General features: G+C 46.3%; 1 pseudogene; it reads left to right on the forward strand.

Annotated features, from left to right (window-relative positions):
- The first annotated feature begins 5973 nt into the window (after positions 1-5973).
- LOC112625055 lies at positions 5974-6990 on the forward strand (annotated as a pseudogene).
- Positions 6991-14937: the final 7947 nt, after the last annotated feature.

Below are 14937 nucleotides of genomic sequence, written 5' to 3' on the forward strand. Positions count from 1 at the left end.
CTCAGCTGCAGGGTGGGGAACAAGGAGGCCCCAACAGCCAGTACTAAAAAGACATCTGAAGTTGGTATGCATTCTACCCCTGTCTTAGTTTTGGTGCCCCCCAAAGCACAGCCTGAGACAGAGCTTGGGTGTGGGTAGTTTGTTTGGGAGGTGACCCCAGGAAGCAGGAGAAAGCAGGGGAAGGTGGGCTCTCAGGTCTCAGACAACGTTTTGAAACATGTACAGAAGTTCTCTATACTGTTTTGAATAATGCCCCCCAAAATTTGTGTCCACCTGGAGCCTCAGAATATGACCATATTTGGAAATAGAGTCTTCGTGATGTAATTACTTAAATTAACGTGAAGCCACACTGAATTCAGGTGGGCCTTGAAACCAATGGCTGATGTTGTTATAGGCAGGCCATGCGAAAGCACAGAGAGGAGGCCATGTGAGATGGAGTGGAGACTGGAGAGAGTTTATGAGCCAGAAAGTACCAAGGATCACTGATGACCACTGGAAGCCAGGAGAGAGGCATGGGACGATTTTTCCGTCAGGGTCTCCAGGAAGGAACTAACCCTGAAGGCACCTTGACTTCAGACTTCTGGCTTCCAGAACTTTGAGCAAATAAATTCCTATTGTTGGAAGCCACCAGCTTTTGGTCATTTGTTACAGTAGCCACAGGAAACTAATAGAGTCTCCCAGAACCGCCCACCACACCTCCAGCCATGACTCATCTCCCAGCTTGCCCAAGAGTTCCTTCACTCATGCATCCATTCATTCAGTGCACATTCCCTAAGCTCCTGCTCGCGAGGATGATGCGACCTGGTGCCTGGGCTCAGTGAGCTCAGGGGCAGTGAGGGAGACACTAAATCATTGGGACACACGTGTTAAGCTTGGTGATTGCTGGAAACAAAGCAGGTCAAGAGAGCACTGAGGACAGACTCAGCTCAGCCAGGGCTGGGGGCTGTGTGCAGGGTGCAGGGCAGTAAAACTTCCCCAGGAAGACTGCTCACACAGAGAAAACAGTGTGTGCCAGGCACAGTGGGGAGACAGCGTGAAGGATTTGGGAAGAACACTGTTAGGTGCAGTGGGAGAGTCAGGAGATGAACACTGGGCATCTCAAGCACTAAGCTGATAGGTTGTGGGCACCTGCTGCCCCCAGTGTCCCTGCATGCCCCTCCTTTCAGGAGGGTGACCCAAGCTGGGCCAAGAGAGTCCTTGCCTGGGACTTCATATATAGTCACCATAAGAGGAACTCTCTCCTGTCTGGCTTGGCTGGAGCTGGGAGTGGCCTGTGACTCTGCTTCTCCTCCTGCTTGGACAAGGCTCACTGTCAGAGGGAGAAGATGGGGCCAAGGCATAGAGGAAGGCAGTGGAGAGAAACAGAAAAAGAGGTTGCCTGACCATGTCTGAGGTCAGGTCCACTCCCATCCTTCCCAGTCTCATGTCAGCTTTTGTCTTATGTAAACGAGTTGGGTTTCAGACCCTTAAAACAGAAAACGGAAAACCTCCAGATGGTTTTTAAATGTGTATGTAGTGGGTTGAATGTGGTGGCCTCCAAAGGAAATTTCCACCCAGAACCTCAGAATGTGAACTTATTTGGAATTAGGGTATTTGCAGATGTAATTAAGGTAAGAGTCTCAAAGTGAGTTCATGCTGGATTAGGGTAGGTCCCTAGTCCAATGACAAATCCTCAGAAGAGAGAGAAAAAGAGAAGCCACATTGAGAGAGACACAGACAGCGGAGGCCATATGGTTATGGAGGCAGAGATTGGAATGCTGCAGCCTCAGGCCATGGAACACCTAGAGCCACCAAAAGCTGGAAGAGGCAGTAAGGATCCTCCCCTAGAGCCTTCAGGATTGGGGGAATACAGCCTTGCTGACAGCTTGAGTTCAGGGGAAAGCGAGCATGGTGGAAGAACGGGCTTTTGGCTCATTGACTCACCACTTCTGATGACTCCCAGGGCCCTCTCCTGTGTACCACCTTAGATCCTCTTGGCCTCATTTATCTATGATCACAGCCCCAGCTGTGGTGGCCAGGTGTTCACAGGCTCTGCCCAGCTTCCTGCAATGGTGACCTGACAGCATCTCACCCAATGTTTATCAATACTGGGCTTAGGATGCCGCAGGAAGCCTCCTTGGGCTGGGCACATGCACTCTTCAGAACTGTGAGGAATAAACATCAAATAGGATAAACCTTAACCAACAGGGACTTCAAGTCAGTGGAAAATTGCTGCACTCTCTCTACCTTTAATGATTGCTCTGAGATGATTCTCATGGAATCATTGAAGGAGATCAGGAAGTCACAGAAGGTGGAGCCAAGACACTCCTTCACCCAAGCCTCACTTGTTGTCCCATACCTGATCCTGGGACCACACTGTCAAACAGTCCTCAAACAAAAGCTTCTGTCTCAGGCTCTGCTTTTGGGGAATCCAGGCTCAGGCAGGATTCACACATGATTCTAAAGCAGGAACTATTCCATCTGGCTGCATGTGATTGTTCTTCACAGCTAAAGCCAGTGAACAACCATGTATTAAATAAGAACCAGATGAGGCTGTTTTAACAAGCAACCTTGAGTACAGTGACTTCAAAAGGAAAGAGTTTATTTTTCACTTGTGTAGAGTCTCCGTAGATGGCCCAGGGCTGGTGAGGAGCTGGGAAGCAGGGCACTCTAGCTCGTTCTCAGCCGTCACCATGACTGGTGTCAAACAATGCTCTTGTCACATTCCTGCCTGCAGGAAGAGAGAAGAGGAAGAGTGCTCCTTTTATGGGCTCTGCTCACACCCCGTTGACCAAAATTTGTACACAAAATTTTGTTATCAAAATTTGGTCACACCCCTTGCTGCAAGGGGTGTTAAGAAAAGTGGTTTCAGCTAGATGGCCACGAACCCAACCCAAACTGGTGGATCCCATCATCAAAGGGAAATTGGATTGATGGATACTGGGAGACAAGAGAACCCTCTGCTGCCAGTCAAACTGCTTTCAAGAATCTACAACTACAGACACCCTACCATGCAAAACAAACCAATTTGGAGGAAACATAGTGAACATGAGTGGCATTGATTCAGGGCCTCCAAGGAGCAGAGTCCTTTATATTCAGATCAACTAGTAACCTCAGAGCTGTCCTACGAGGCCTGTGCTCTATCATTCCCATTTTACAGATGAGGAAACTGAGGCTCAGAATAAGTAATGTTCTCAAGGTGAAGAAGTGCCATAGTTGGAATTTGATATAACACAGTCTCCTTGGGCAAATATTCTTGACTGCCTTATCACACTGCCTCCCTTTGAGGGCCACTAACTTCCTGCTTCCAACTCTTCCAACTCATAATGACCTTCTCTGGGTCATTATGGTCGACAGCCTCTGGGGAGGCCCCATAAGCTGATGTTTATTGATATAGTTTGGCCCTGTGTCGCCACCCAAATCTGATGTTGAATTGTAATCCCCAGGTGTCGGGGGAGGGGCCTGGTGGGAGGTAATTGGATCATGGGGGTGGATTTCCCCCTTCCTGTTCTCGTGATAGTGAGTGGGTTCTCATAAGATCTGATGGTTTAAAAGTCTGTGGCATTTCCCCCCTCTCTCACTCTCTCTCCTGCTACCATGTGAAGAAAGTCCTTGTTTCACCTTCACCTTCCTCCATGATTGTAAGTTTCCTGAGACCTCCCCAGCCATGTGGAACGGTGAGTCAATTAAGCCTCTTTTGTTTATAAATTACCCAGTCACAGGTAGTATCTTTGTAGCAGTGTGGAAGCAACTAACACATTTATACTCTTGTGTTATCCCCTGCCCTTGAGTGTCAGTGGGGCCTGTGATTTGTGACGAGATGCACATTATTATGATACGAAAGATTGTAACCTCTCTTGCTGGGTGTGAAGAAGCAAGCTGCCATGTTTTAAGATGCCCTATGGAGAGGGCCACATGGCAGTGAACTGAGGGCAGCTCCAGCCTCCATCCAAAAAAGATAGTGAGGCCCTCAGTTCAGCAGCCTGCAAGGAACTGCCAAAACCTATGAGCACAGCCTCCAGTCAAACCTCAGATGAGATCACAGCCCCAGCCAATATCTTGATTGCAGCTTTGTGAAGGCATAGAGCAAAGGACCCAGCCATTCTGTGCCCAGACTCCTGACCCACAGAATTATGAGATAATAAACGTGAAGTGGTTTAAGCTGCTAAGTTTATAATAACATTGTTACACAGTCATACATAGATAATACAGTCTTAGTTTCTCTCTCTGAAAATGGGCAAAATACACCACCTTTCAGATGTACACTCAGCCAGTGGGAAGGAAACCATTCTCCTATACTCAGCTGTATTAGTTTTCTATAAATGTTGTCACAGAGTACCACAAGCTTAGTGGCGTAAAACAACACATATTTACTTGCTTGCAGTCCTAGAGTTCAGAATTCTGAAATCAGTCTCACTGGGCTAAAGTTGAGCATTGGCAGGGCTGGTTACTCCTGGGGAGACTCTAAGGCAGAATTATTTTCTTATCTTTTGCAGCTTCTAAATTCCATTTTTTATTCCCTGGCTCATGGCCCCTTCCTTCATCTTCAAAGCCAGCAGTGTAGCTTTTTCAAAACCCTCCTTCCGGCCGGGCGCGGTGGCTCACGCCTGTAATCCCAGCACTTTGGGAGGCCGAGGCGGGCGGATCACAAGGTCAGGAGATCGAGACCACAGTGAAACCCCGTCTCTACTAAAAATACAAAAAATTAGCCGGGCGCGGTGGTGGGCGCCTGTAGTCCCAGCTACTCAGGAGGCTGAGGCAGGAGAATGGCGTGAACCCGGGAGGCGGAGCTTGCAGTGAGCCGAGATCGCGCCACTGCACTCCAGCCTGGGCGACAGCGCGAGACTCCGTCTCAAAAAAAAAAAAAAAAAAAAAAAAAAAAAAAACCCTCCTTCCATCATCACATCACTTTTGTAACTCTGAGTCTTCTGTGTCCCTTTATAAAAACACTTAAGATTACATTAGGTCAACCCAGATAATCCAGGATAGTTCGTAAATGTGTGCTCTTTTAAGCTGCTAAATTTGCGGTAACATTGCTACACAGCAACAGAAAACTAATACTGTGTGTACTAGTCAAAGTTCTCCAGATAAACAGAACCAATATGATATATAGAGAGATAGAAAGGGAGGTTTATTATGGGAATTGGCTCCAGGACTTATACTACTGGGACCATCCCCATCCAGGGAAGTTGATGGTGTAACTTTCAGCAAGTCCTGGAATCCAAAGGCCCGAGAACCAAGAGCTTCAATGTCCAACGGCAGAAGACGGATGTTCCAGCTCAAGGAGAGAGAGCAAATTCATTCTTCCTCCACTTTTTTTGTTCTACCTGACCCTCAGCAGATTGTTTGGTGCCCACACACATTGGTGAAGGCAGAGTTTCTTTACTCAGTCTGTTGATTCAGTGCTCATCCCTTCCAGAAAGACCCTCACAAACATACTCAGAAATGTTTTACCAGTTACCTGAGTATCACTTGACCCTGTCAGTTGACACATAAAATTAACCATCATGCTATCTCAAAAACCTTAATTTGATCACAGGTGCAAATTCCCTTTGCCTATAAGGTAACACACCCACCAGTTCTGAGGATTAGGACATGAACATGTATGGAGGCCATTATTCAGCCTGCCACATTATCACACCTTAGGAACACAACCAATGCTAGTTACTAAGACACCCATATTCATTAGTTTGTTTTTTCATCTATTCTAGACCACCTCGTGTATGCCTGGCATGGCTCTGGTCATTGCAAATAAATGTATGATGTCTGCTCTCTAGGGGTTGAGAAAAGAAACATCTGAACAGTCGTAAAGGGAAAATTGAAAGTTTATATTTCTTCAATGCCTACCATATGTGATTACTTTTCTGTTGATCCTGTAACATATTGTGAAGAACTTGTGGCTTAAAACAACACAATAGCTGGAGCCGCTGCCACCAAGTCCAAATCTCCTTGCTGCATGCCCCCGATGGCCACCCAATGTGCATTCCCGATTCCTTTTGGTTCTAAGTCCAATATGGCAATTCTCAAGGATCAGCTGATTCATAATCTTCTAAAGGAAGAACAGACCCCCCAGAATGTGATTACCGTTGTTGAGGTTGGTGCTGTTCACATGGCCTGTGCCATCTGTATCTTAACGAAGGACTTGGCAGATGAACTTGCTCTTGTTGATGTCATGGAGAACAAATTAAAGGGAAAGATGATGAATCTCCAATATGGCAGACTTTTCCTAAGAAAACCAAAGATGGTCTCTGGCAAAGACTATAATGTAACTGCAAATTCCAAGCTGGTCATGATTGCAGCTGGGGCACATCAGCAAGAAGGAGAAAGCTCTCTCAATTTGGTCCAGTGTAATGTAAACATCTTTACATTCATTATTTCTAATATTGTAAAATACAGCCCAACTGCAAGTTCCTTATTGTTTTAAATCCAGTGGATATCTTGACTTGTGTGGCTTGGAAGATAAGTGGCTTTCCCAAAAGCCGTGTTATTGGAAGTGGCTGCAATCTGGATTCAGCCCAATTCCGTTCCCTGATGGAGGAAAGGCTGGGAGTCCACCCATCAAGCTGTCATGGGTGGGTCCTTGGGGAGCATGGATAGTCCAGTGTGTCTGTATGGAGTGGGGTGAATGTTGCTGGTATCTCCCTGAGGATTCTGCACCCAGAGTTAGGGACTGATACAGATAAAGAACAGTGGAAAGAGGTTCACAAGCAGGTGGTCAAGAGTGCTTATGAGGTGATCAAACTGAAAGGCTACACATCCTGGGCCTTTGGTCTCTCTGTGGCAGATTTGGCAGAGAGTATAATGAAGAATCTTAGGCAGGTACACCCGATTTCCATCACGATTAAGGGTTTCTATGGAATAAAGGATGATGTCTTTCTTAGTGTTCCTTGCATCTTGGGACAGAATGGAATCTCACACCTTGTGAAGGTGATTCTGACTCCTGAGGAAGAGGCCTGTTTGAAGAAGAGTGCAGATACACTTTGGGGGATCCAAAAAGAGCTGCAATTTTAAAGTTTTCTGATGTCACACCGCTTCACTGTCTAGGCTACGACAGGATTTTAGTTGGAGGTTGTGCATGTTGTCCTTTTTATCTAATCTGTGATTAAAGCAGTAATATTAAGATGGACTGGGAAAAGCATCAATTCCTAAAGTTAGAAAGAGGCATAGTTTGTAAAATCCTACAGCTATATCCTGATGCTGGATGGTACTAATCTTGTATAGTCCTATAAGTCTACCACCTTTGAGGCACCACTGCCAATGCTGCACATGCTTCAGTTACCCCTTGAGCCAGATGGATGTTTACTGTATGTTATATACTTTCCTGGCTCCTTCACCAAACATGCCTCGTCCAACATTTTTTTCCAAATCAGTCACATCCTAGAATGCAGTGTATAAATCCAATATTGCGTGTCTTGTGCATAATTGTTCCAAAGGATCTTAATCTGTGTGCTATATATATCAGTAGTACACATTGCCATATACTGCAAAAGAAACATCTACATATAAACAATGCAACCAACTATCCAAGTGTCATACCAACTAAAACCCCAATAAACTTTGAACAGTGAAAAAAAATAAAAATAAAACAACACAATGGATATTCTTATAGTTTTGTAGGTCAAATGTCCAGCACGGATCTAAATCAAGGTTCCAGGAGGGCCATGTTCCTTTTTGGAGGCTCCAGGGGTCAATCTGTTCCCTTGCCTTTTCCAGCTTCCAGAGGTCGCCTCCATTTTTTGTTTATGACCTCTTCCATCTCAAAACCACCAATTGTGGGCCACAATCTTCTCAGGCTGCCATTGGTCTGGTTCTCTCTCTTCTGCCTTCCCCGTCCACCTATAAGGACCCTCTCGATTACATCAGGCCACTGAGATCATCCAAGATGAGCTCTGCATCTCAGGGATGGCTGATGTGCAAGCTCAATTTCACCTGCTGCCCTAATTTCCCTTTGCCATGAATCTAATGTAGTCACAGGTCCAGGGGATCAGGAAGTGGACATCTTTGGGAGCCATTATTTTGCCTACCATAGCATGTCACACCCAGTGATACCATTTTTAAAGTATTATCTCATTTAGTCCTCAGAACAACCAAGTAAAGTAGTACTGTCATCATCCCTATTTTGCAGATGGGGAAATGGGGTACAGGGGGCTTATGTAATTTTCCCAAAGTCACATGGCTGATAGTGATTATATTTGAAACCAGAGAGTTTTGGTCTAAAACCCACTCTTATAAACACTGTACCACGTTGCCTCATATGCAATACCTACTACATGCCAGTCCTGTGCTGTTTTATAAACTATAATAAGCTAGCAGTTTCCTTAATGTAAACAAACCCTTAACTTTCAAGTTTGCAACACAGAATCTCCATCAAGGAAGGGGTTTTGGACCTCCGAGTCCTAATCCTCTTTACTTCATGGACGATGGTGGTTTCTGCTACCATGACCCACCTCTCTGGCCTAGGGGAGATTGGTTGTCCCCCTTAGCCTCACAGAGCCAGATTAAGAACCAACAAGGCCAGGCATGATGGCTGTCATCCCAGCACTTTGGAAGGCTGAAGTGAGAGCATCACTTGAGCCCAGGAGTTCAAGACCAGCCTGGGAAACAGTGAGGCCTCATCTCTACAAAGATGAAAAGAAACATTAGCCAGGCATGGTGGCATGAACCTGTGGTCTCAGCTAAGCTACGGTTGCCCCACTGCACTCCAGCCTCAGTATCAGAGCAAGACCCTGTCTATAAAAGGAAAGAGAGAAAACAGAACCAACAGCTGAGCATGTCTCTGAAGCTATCTATGAGAGGGGCCAGATCATTCCAGGGAGAGTAAGATGGAGGGAATTATATTTAGCAACATTCTCTCAAGGGCAATATGACAGGAAATAATTCTTTGAGGGGCCCCCTGGATTGAAAAATGAGACCCCCAAAGGCAAGCTTGATGATCAATAGATGGTTGATCTAATCTTAGTGGAGGGGGCTCAGTTAATTATAGTTTTATTTTACTCTGTACAGCCTGCAAATTTGGGCCGGAGCAGAATTGTTCTGACAGCAAAAGAGATGTAGAATCAGGGTTCCTACTTCCCCACACCTGCCACTCCTGCCCCCAGATGAGAATGAAGACATTTAGGGAACATGAGTTTGGAGGACAAACTCAGCCTGCTCAGGGTCCCCACACATTTTCACTCCCTTTACAGAGATTCTTCCCTTATAATCCCATAGGACAGTTGAGACATGACTAAAAGTTTCTATTTTATCAAGATTTTTTTCCCTAAAGTCCAAAATAAATGTGGAGAGGAACATAAAACAGCATCATTTCAGCAGGCTATGTCATCCTGGCTTCTGACCAGATCTGCTCACCATCTTAGCAACCACTGCCCCAAAGACCACCCTGCCACACACACCTACCCTTGAGGAATGCTAACCTGAAGTGATTCAGGCAAGTCCCCCCGCACCAGCCCAGGGCCCACCCTCCAAGATTCAGCTTCCCAGCTGAGGACCCAGCTCTTCATTTGATTAACACTGGAAGGGCCTTTTAGAAATAATTAGGCAGTGGGGCTCAGAAACCCCTACAAGAAAACACCATCTCCACCAAGCCCCTCATTCATAAAACACACACACATACACACACACACACACACACACACACACACACACACACCAGGGAGAAGAAGACTACAGAACACACACAGAATCCACAGTCACTCCTCCCAATAACTCATCAAAATGAGTACCATTACCTCTTTTTACAGAGCAGTAAACTGAGGCTTGGGAAACGTAATTTCTCCAACCCACGCAGTAACTAACAAAGCCACAGTTTGATTAAGCTTTCTCAGACTACAGAAACCATGTTGCCTCCCCATGATAAAGGAAAAAAAAATAAATAAATAAGTGCACACAACTGTTCTGGCCTCCGGAGCCCACACCCCTCTCATTTCACTACTTAATATTCAAATGCAGAGAATTTCCGCACTGGAGAATCAAAAGCCCAGAGATTTTCCCTAGAAGGCCTCAGAGCTTGATTTTTCACAAATGGCCCCAAGGATGGAAAAAGTCTCCCAAATTGAGACTGGCAAGAGAGCGGGACCCATTTTGTCTGATTTTTCTTCTCTCCTTTCTTGGCACTAGTAGGCTCAGCTCACGCCAATGGAAAATTCCCAAGTGCCAAGCAGTTCTCAAATAATCTGCACGCAAAACAAAACAAAACCAAAAAAAAGAAAAGCCTTTCAACAGAGATAGCTCATGAGGGGTTAAGCCGAGGCTCCAGCCAAAACATAGATTTTTTTTCAGATTCTTGACATCTTTTTCATGTTGATCAGGAGATTTGTGCCCAGCCACAGCCTATGATGGCCTCAGTCTGTCACTGAGACCAGTACTGGGTCAGACCAGAGCCTGCCTTTGGACTCAAGAGGGTCCCAGGTCCAGATAGTTTGACCTCTACCAGGCCTGGGCCTGGAAATTCCGTGTGGGAAAGGACAGGGGCTGCCTGGGAGGGTTGAGGAAGAAGGGTCTGTGCTGGCTTGGACTCAAGGACGACAGATAGATGGACAGAGGTGGAATCCGGAGAGGGTGAGAAAGAAGGAGAGAGATACTGACTGTCGAGGAGTCCCTATATATAACCTAGAAGACAAAATCTGGTATAGAATGCTCTATTCATAAGACAAAAGATGTATTAATCCTATCTCGTGCAATCATATTAACAACAACATTTGTATATATTCATTTAGACAGTATTTATTAAGCACCTAAGCATCAGGCAAGAATTTGACAATGAGCAGAGCAGCCTAGGTGCCTACTGGCAGAGAGCTTTCATCCTTACCATGGAGACATGCCGTAAAAATGACAGTGACGTAGTGAACTTCAGTGCTATTTAAGGGACCATGGGAGCACATAAGACAGGGAAATCTGATGTTTATTTGGAGCTGATGTTTTTGCAAAACATGCTCCCCCACTGCAGTTCTTAATCTTCTTAAAAAAAAAAAAAAAACAAAAACAAAAAAAAAAAAACCTCACAAGGTAGGCATTACTGTGTTATCATCGGAGTCATCCCATGTTGGAGATGAGGAAACTGAGGCTCAGAGAAGTGGAGGGGCACACAGGGCAGCCTAGAAGCTAGGTGTGCCTACCCCCAGGTCTGAGACACCCTCCTTCGGGATAGCGCTGGGCTCCTCCGCTCACCCGCTGAGGGCAGGTGGGCAGAGTCTGCCGCAGCTGAGGCTGCCTAACTCCTTGTTGTGAGGAAGCTGCCTGACTGCCACCCACTCACTCAGGGGCCTTCTCGGCGAATTCAGTAGGCCTGAAAAAGAGACATGGGAGACTGAGTCAGACCCTCCAAGGTAACCTCTGATGACCCCTGTTCCCCTTGCCTTCCCCAGGCTTAGCATTATAACAACCCTGCTTCCCGGGTCAAGAGATCCCTGAGTAGTTTATAAACACAGCCGAGTTCTGTAACACCTTATGCCAAAGACCTGTAACTCAACACAGGCTCTGCCTGTGCCCACAAGCATGGGAAGATGGCTTTTCATCTTCCCTCCACTCCTTCAACCCTAGCCCCTGGGGTTAGTGATGGGCAGAATCTCTGGGGAAGAAGGACCACCTGCGATAGCACATCTTGGGGAAGGCTGCAATGACCTGTTTACATTCCCTCTACCCCAACAAGCTGTAAATTGGAGAGAGCTGAGTTCTAACCTGGCTTCAGCATTTGTCTTAGCTCCAGCTGCTATAACAAAGTACCACACCGGGTGGCTTATCAACAATAGACTCCTATTTCTCACAATTCTGGAGGCTGCCAGTCCAAGATCAAGGCTCCAGCATGGCCAAGGTCTGGCGAGGGCCCCCTTCTGGGTTGCAGAATCCTGACTTCTCCTTGGATCCTCACATGGTGGAAAGAGGGCACACTGGCTCTCTGGTCCCTTCTCATAAGACATGAATTCCATCATGAGGGCTCAGCCTTCATCACCTCATCACCTCCCAAAGGCCTCACCTCCAAATGCTGTCACATTGGGGGTTAGATTTCAGCACATGAATTTGAGCGTGTTTGTGGGCTACGTAGGCATCTCTTGACCTGGGAAAGAGAGTTTTTATAATACCATAGATTTCAGCATATGAATATGGACAAGCACTCAACCCATAACCCCACTTTAAACTGGGGCGACCCTTGCTAGGATCTGTTACCCTTTCAGCCTTGGCGTTCCTACCTGTTCAGTGGCAACACCTGCTGCTAGTTGAGTGGCCCTGAGTTTGTGTCTGGTGCACGTGTCTTGGGCTCAGCACAGGCTGCTCTTAGGGAGTTTCCTTCCCTCCATCCTTGACAGCTAGGACCACCTCACTCACTAGTCGCAGCACCCAGTGTTGGCCAGACATAGAAGAGGCACAAGGAGAATTTCCTTTTGATTAAAGTTGGTTCGTTTTATTCTGCTTTACTCTTTATTTTGGGGCTCTGTGGGAGGGGACCTATGTGAGGTTTGGCCACATGGCCCCGGACCATGAATAGATCCATTAGGATACATTTTCCAGTCTCACAGATACATGCCCAAAGGAAATGAAAACCAGAGGTTGGAGTCAAGAGACCTAACTTCTAGCTTGGTTCAAATTCCAGCTTCATCACTTGCCAGTTTCATGACTTTAGCAAGTCATTTGCTTTCTCTGGGCCTCTCTGTTTCTCAATTCACAAGGGTGGGTCCCGAAGGACTCCCCCTCCCTTACAATCCTAGAGATCTCCCTAGTTCAAGAACAGGCCAGGAGACTCCCTCTGGGTCTGCTCTCCTCTCCCTGTATGTTGGGGTCCGATGCTGGTTTCAGAGCCGTGACTCTTCACCAGGACTGTGTAACCTGAAGCACACACAGAAAGTCTTTTAAAATGCCGTGGGATGGAGACCAGGTATCCTCTGGGATGGAAACCAGGTGGTTTCCACATACACCCTGCATTGAAAACTGCAGCGCCTGCAAGAAATTAACCAAGCCTAAGCTGGAAAGAAACATCAGCCTAAGATTGCTGCCCCGGGTCTTTAGAAACCAGGTCATACTTCAGCAGGTATCCAGTTGGTCATGTGTGGGAGAATCCTGAGATGTTCTAAACTCATATCTTTGTTGTGAAAACTTTTCCCAAAGGCATCATTAGTTCCCTGAGGTTTCTGTAACCAATTAACCACAAGCTGGGTGTCTTTTTTTTTTTTATTTATTTATTTTTTGAGACGGAGTCTCGCTCTGTCGCCCAGGCTGGAGTGCAGTGGCCAGATCTCGGCTCACTGCAAGCTCCGCCTCCCGGGTTCACGCCATTCTCCTGCCTCAGCCTCCCAAGTAGCTGGGACTACAGGCGCCCGCCACCTCGCCCGGCTAGTTTTTTGTACTTTTTAGTAGAGACGGGGTTTCACCATATTAACCAGGATGGTCTCGATCTCCTGACCTCGTGATCCGCCCGCCTCGGCCTCCCAAAGTGCTGGGATTACAGGCTTGAGCCACCGCGCCCGGCCGCTGGGTGTCTTTTAACAAAGTAAATGTATTCTCTCACAGTTCCATCCCAGCCTTTGAGGGGAGTGACCACAAGTAAGCCACTTATGCCTAGAGCCAGGAATAATAGCCCAGGAATGAGAGTCCCAGGGGCAGGAAATGAATGGGGAGCACACAGGCCTGGTGGGAAGGTCCTCATCACAGGCAGTGAGATGAGTACCACCCGGCCTCATGAGCCACCACTCTGGTTTTCTCTCTGGAGGAATTGCCCCAAACAGGCTTTGGCTTCAGGAACACCAACACATCTGAAGGAGGTGTCCTGACACCTGGCTAATCCCAGAACATGTGGAGGAAATCTGCACTCTCAATGGTGAGACCTCTGGGCATCTTTCCCAACTTGGCTCCCAGAAACTTGGCAGCCAGGCTCTGCCCTTGCTGCCCTCCCCTGGGAAGAAACTGAAGGGTTCCCCTCTAGAGAAACCCACCGGCTTAAGGGGAAAGACCTACACAAACTGCCATTTCGGCAGCCCCAGTGAAATGATGGATCGCTGCTTCATTGCCTGACTTGCCCACAAACCCAGACTATGCCCACAGAGCTCTTATTCTACGTTTTTGGGCAAATGTCACCAGTAATTTGGGAAACATCTCTTGATATAAAAAAGGAAGATGAAAGCAGAAAGGGAGAGAGAGAGAAGGAACTCAGAGAAAAGAGAGAAAATGCAGCAAGCAGAATAAACTTATTTTTTAAAAAATCTATAATTCCAAGCCTCAGAGAGATAAATATTGCATCTGTGAAATAAGAACAGGATGCTATAATAAAGGGGACATTCAAAGACTACGAAAGAGCTCTTAAATACTACGAATACGAGAGCAGAAATGAAACCAAGGAAATGAATAAAATTCAGAAAATCTTCTAGGATGGAGCATAGGAGAGATTTTAAGAGATTTTTGTAAACTAAAGGATTGATCTAATCAGCATAACGTCCAAATAATAGGAAGTAATAGGAATTCTGAGAAGATAGATGATTAAATTTGCAGTTAAGGGTACAGGTTGAGTATCTCTTATCTGAAATGTTTGAAACAATGGGTGTTCTGCATTTAGGATTTGTATTAATCCATTTTCACACTGCTATAAAGAATATCTGAGACTGGGTAATTCATGAAGGAAAGAGGTTTAATTGACTCACAGTTCCACATGGCTGGAGAAGCCGCAGGACACTTACAATCATGGCAGAAGGCAAAGGCAAAGCAAGGCCTGTCTTACATGGTGGCAGGAGAGGAAAGGAACAGGGGAAACTGCCACTTATAAAACCATCAGATCTCGTGAGAACTCACTTGCTATCGTGAGAACAGCATAAAGGAAACCCCCCCGTGATCCCATCACCTCCCACCACATCCCTCCCTCAAAATATAGGGATTACAATTCAAGATGAGATTTGGGTGGGGACACAGAGCTAAACCATATCAGAATTTGTATCATATTTTGGAATATTTACATACATATAATGAGATATCTTGGGG

This window comes from Theropithecus gelada, chromosome 5, assembly GCF_003255815.1.
Source record: "Theropithecus gelada isolate Dixy chromosome 5, Tgel_1.0, whole genome shotgun sequence".
In the NCBI taxonomy this organism is placed as follows: Eukaryota; Metazoa; Chordata; class Mammalia; order Primates; family Cercopithecidae; genus Theropithecus; species Theropithecus gelada.